We start from the raw sequence: 5434 nt of genomic DNA on the forward strand, positions 1-5434 counted from the left end.
AGAAACCGTTTGGTATTTTGGTTCCGTTGAGTGGTCCGGAACCCGATTTTGTTGGATTCTATTGAGTGGTCTGGAATTCTTACTCTTTCTCATTTCCATAAGTTAGACTATAACCCTGGATTTGAGTAAATGGGAATTACCTACCTTGTGAATATAAATTAGATTTATCATGTGATTACTTGGAATCCAGGCAGGGAATTATGTAGAATTCCTTTATTAAATTTCGTGCATTGATATGTGATCTGGTTGACTGACTAACGTAATTAAATGTTAATATCGTGTCTCCTTGATTCATGGAATGGGTTACTTGAGGTGATTGTGGAATGATGTTGAATATGATTGTTATTAATATTGTTGATGCACAAAATCGGAGGTCTTGGAACAACGTAAATCCGACCGTGAATCTGCAAGAAATGTAAATAACACAAGATGTATCGTGGTTCACCCCAATGTTTGGGCTACGTCCACACTGATTATTGTATTTCTCTGAGATGTTGAAGAGTGAGAGAGAGAGTTTTTCTGTGAGGATGAGAGCTCTGAGAGGGTGATGGTATGACTTAGGAATTGGCCTCCCCTAATGAGGAGAGTGATGGGTCATTTTACAGAATAAGGGCTCATCACTTATTACATATTTGCCCCTTCCTTACATAATTACATTTGAGTCCCCCGAGTATTTATATGAGATCTAAATACGGAGGCCCTAAGTATGGTACAAACAGTAGTCCCCTAAGTCTTCAGTCAAGAGAGTCTTTTGGCTGGAGACTTGAAATTCAGTCCATATGTGGGCCGAAGTAACTAGACGTCGTCTTAAACTGATACTTGATATAAGGCGGTGCTCAAAGTGAAATGATGCTCAACTAGAAGTAGCACATGTTGCGAGGCTGCTCTGCTTGTGGCTTATGTTGCCTTGGTTGGCTCGGTTTGTGACGTTTAAAGGTGAGGGAGTCCCTTTTATAGAATAAGGACTCGCTCCTTAATACATAAGTGATGGGTTATGAGTGATGCTCGCGGCGAGGCGGTTGCTCAGCTGGCAGCAATGCTTTCTAATGATGGTGAGGGAGTCCCTTTTATAGAATAAGGGCTCGCTCCTCAGTACATAAATAATGGGTTAGAAGTGATGCTCGCGGCGAGGCGGTTGCTCAGCAGGCGGCGATGCTTTCTAATGAAAGTGAGGGAGTCCCTTTTATAGAATAAGAGCTCTCTCATCAGTACATAAATAATGGGTTAGGAGTGATGCTTGCGGCAAGGCGATTGCTTAGCAAGCGGCGATGCTCTCTAATGATGGTGAGGGAGTCCCTTTTATAAAATAAGGGCTCGCTCCTCAATACATGAATAATTGGTGCTTTCTAATGAAAGTGAGGGAGTCCTTTTTATAGAATAAGGACTCGCTCCTCAGTACATATATAATGGGTTAAGAGTGATGCTCGTGGCAAGGCGGTTGCTCAGCAGGCGGCGATGCTCTCTAATGATGGTGAGGGAGTCCCTTTTATAGAATAAGGGCTCGCTCCTCAGTACATAAATAATGGGTTAGGAGTGATAACTGTTTCATTATTATCGTACATATGCACTTGGTCTACTCACCTTTGTTTTACGCCCCCATTCAGGTCATAGAAACGAGGACTACAACTGGACGTACGAGGCATTCCCCTACCAGTAGCACTCCATCACCCACTTGTGTGATATCTTGTAATGTTCTTTCTTTTTGTAAATCTGGTTTAGACTGTGTCTGGTTCATTCTAGATGTTTCCATGAATGTTGTTAACTACTCTTAAATTCTGACGTTATTTATGAATGTTTTCTTCTAATCATTACTCTTATAATCAATTAATGGCTTTCGTCACCTTGAGTGTCGGCCAGCACGTGTCTATCCTGATATTCGAAGAATATCAGGGTCGGGGCATGTCACACGTGATAAACTTAGTGTGCAGCTCTAATTAGATTACAATGCATACACAAGGACAATAGCACTTGCAACAAACCCCTTGCAAGCTTCGACTCATTTACAATACCCTGCACATATTCATACACACCGCAGAAAACCCCACGCAGCTCCGCAGCCCTATACATATTCATACACACCTTTCTCCAAACCCCATCCAGCGCCGTAGCCCTATACATATTCATACACACCTCTCTCCACACACATATATATATTTTTATATTTTGTACTATAAAACCCCCCCTACATTTCCGTACGTATATAATATATAGTATGCTCGTATGAAGCAATGAAGAGTTCAACTTTACTTTACACCTTCAGTTTTGATTTACGTGCACCATTGAGACGAATGCAATGTTACTAGCAATTTCCATCCACGAACCGGCTGGCGCCGAAAATGCCACGGTCTTCCACCACCGGAAGATCAAGCAACATCATTCAAGAACAGAAATTGAAACAGTTTGGAAGAGTCACCATCGTTAGCTTTCCATCGTTAGCTGCACTTTGACAAGTTTTGACTGCCCTCAAACCATGTAGAGTTGCTGCACAAGTTTTCACTCACCTGACATACCTAGTGTTTGCATAAGTTGTTTTATATCTAAATTCAAATGTAAAAGAGATTTTGGGAGGGTGATTACATAGCCTCGCCTCCTTGGCATGTCTACCAACAAATGGTGTTGCAATGCAAGGAATGATGCGGCAAGACAAGGCGAGGGCGGTTTCTCCAATGATCACAAGAAACCAATTGCTTGTGAATAGTTGGGTTACTTTCTTTTCTGCCTTTTTTGAAGAGGAGTTCATTATAAATGAAGTACATAAGTGAATTCAACACACCATTTTTCTGCTGCTTCACACCCTTGTTTATTTATAGCCTATAGATTAAACGAATTAAAAAAAAAAATAAGGGATAAAAACAAAATAAGAGTGCAAAAAGAGAAAAATGTGTGTCTGGCATACATACAAAACGAATTAAAAGAAAAATAAGGGATAAAAAAAGCATGACTGTACAAATGGAGAAAAAAAAGTGTCTCATTTATTATGAAGTAAATAACTAGTACATGCTTAAGACAAAAAAAGAAACAAAGTTCTGTAGCATAAGAAACCACGCATCAAGGCTTAGTCTGGCATAAGGAATGAAAGATGGATGAACAAAACTATATATCAGAACTCAATCGTCGAACTACTATACCTTTTGACACACTTCAAATATGATAAAGAATAATATTATGACTCGTCAACTCCAGTTGCAATAATTAAATAATTTTTTTTTGTTAAATCAATAATTAAATAATTAAGTGCACTTGCAGAATTGGCAATAAATACCAACATTGACAAAAATACATGATGCTTGGTGAATGAGAGGACAAATTAACATATTGAAAACAGAGAGAGATGAAATAATGTCTCAAATGTTGTACGGATAATTAAGCTCAAACCTTAAACTTCCCAAGAGGTATAGGAAGAGAAATCCTCCACATCCTGATGATGATACTAGAAAACATCCATCAAAATTTGGAATCAAACCAGGAAAAGAAACGAATTAAATCCCATAATAAGACGAAATAGGCGAAGTAGTCCAACTGTTGTGCAACAGCTAATTCAGATGACTCATATGGTCCATTGGATTAGATTGAATTAGATAACTCACAAACATTAGAACAAAAATCATTCACATAATTAACCATTGTGCTTATGCTAACTCAAACTCAAAAAGCTCTTCTGGTTAACTTAGAATTCAAAAGGCTCGCTTGATTAATATAGACAAACGAAAAAGATCGATGCCTCAAATTAGATTAAATTAGTTAACACATCACATAACATTGTTATGTATACAAGAAACCTTGCAAGCTCCGACTCTTTTACAATATCCTGCACATTACGTTTTCTTAGTACACTCCTGAAATTAAAACTAAAAATAAAAAAGACTAAGGCAGCAAACCTTCAGCCCTTTAGATATTTATACACACTTCCATTTATTTGTACTGTATACATATATACACACCCTACTATATATATATATGCTATGACATATGAAGCACTGTACCTTGTGCAACTTTATTTACCAAGTCACCACTTTTGATCTCTATACCTTCCCTTCAAGTTTGATTTACATCATGCACCACTGAGACGAAGGCAATGTTTCCCAGCAATTTCCATCCGTGAAACCGCCGCCGAAAATCCCTTGATCTGCCACCACTGGAAGATCAAGCGACATGGCTGCCTCCGTCCATATCGAGTCATCAAACACCGGAAAGCTCTCTCTCATTTTCCCCCAGAATATCCCATCCATGCCTTCATTGTTCACACCACTACTCATATTCTCCTCCACTTTCATGCCCCCCGGCTCCGGCTGATCCACCTTCACATTCGCATAATTATTGCAAATAACAGGTACTGCAATATATTTCACAGGAGCAGCATAACATGCAGGATTAGTCCGAGTACCTGACAGATTGTTCTGCACAAGGGTTTGGTTCGAAATTTGAGGTGGCACGCCAGGATTGGCCGACGAGGGAAATACTTGATGCTGCAGGCCGTGCTGGTTCAATTGATGATGGCTATATGGCTAATTGAGCTTCGCCTGGGAACCGTAGAGCTTCCAGGCCGCCGCCGCGGCAGCATCATAAGCCAGAGCAGCCTCATAGGAGGTGTCGAAAGTCCCGAGCCAGAGCCGGGCTCTGCGGTGGGGCTCGCGGATTTCCACCACCCATTTGCCCCACGTTCTTTGCCTGACGCCCTTGTAAGTGCACATAGCGTTCTCTGGCCCTCCTTTCCCCCTCATGCAACCCTTCCTCGAGCTTCTCTGCGCTGGCCGCTTCGCCTGCTTCTCTCCGCAACCCCAACACTGCTACTACCAGCAACCATCTCCGAGTTCGACATTGTGAGATTTTTTTGAGAAGAATCGAGGATTTTTATCCTGTTTTTTTTTTTTTTTTTTTTTTAATTCGGCTGGTGAGTTTGAGAAACCATAACCCGTGACGGTGGTGGTACTTTAGACATGACTGAAACGTGGCTTGTGGAGGATTAGGACTTGAATACTTGGCATGGTGAACGGGAGATATAGTGTACATGGATGGCTAGCCTCACTGTTTAAATCTCTAATACACCGTTGGCTTGCAACTTTGTTTGCTTTCTTGCTCAGGTTGCAATCGAAGAGGAGCAAAATTCCAGTTCTGCTTCCTCATTTTTCATTTTTTTTTTATTAAATCCGAAATACAATGACATAGTAGATTCACGTCGGATATTTAACTCAGAGATGAATCGTAATGGACGAATAACACCAAGAAAGTAAAGTTTTAAACTATACAGAAAACTGACTAAGTATGTCTTTTTTAAGTTGACTAGAAGTTGAGATAAAGAGAGAATGGATGAATAAAAGTAGGAGAACAAAAATTCTTAAACGGTACATAAAACCTTTTTGAAGTTCACTGAAAGTTGAGATAAGTGAAAAATGGATGAATAGTAGTAGGAGAGCAAATCCTTAAATTGTAGAAA

The 5434-nt window shown here is 40.1% G+C and overlaps 1 pseudogene; it reads right to left on the reverse strand.

Annotated features, from left to right (window-relative positions):
- Positions 1 to 2248: 2248 nt before the first annotated feature.
- LOC126629072 (dehydration-responsive element-binding protein 2D-like) lies at positions 2249 to 4819 on the reverse strand (annotated as a pseudogene).
- Between the last annotated feature and the right edge of the window lie 615 nt (positions 4820 to 5434).

This window comes from Malus sylvestris, chromosome 7, assembly GCF_916048215.2.
Source record: "Malus sylvestris chromosome 7, drMalSylv7.2, whole genome shotgun sequence".
Classification (NCBI taxonomy): Eukaryota; Viridiplantae; Streptophyta; class Magnoliopsida; order Rosales; family Rosaceae; genus Malus; species Malus sylvestris.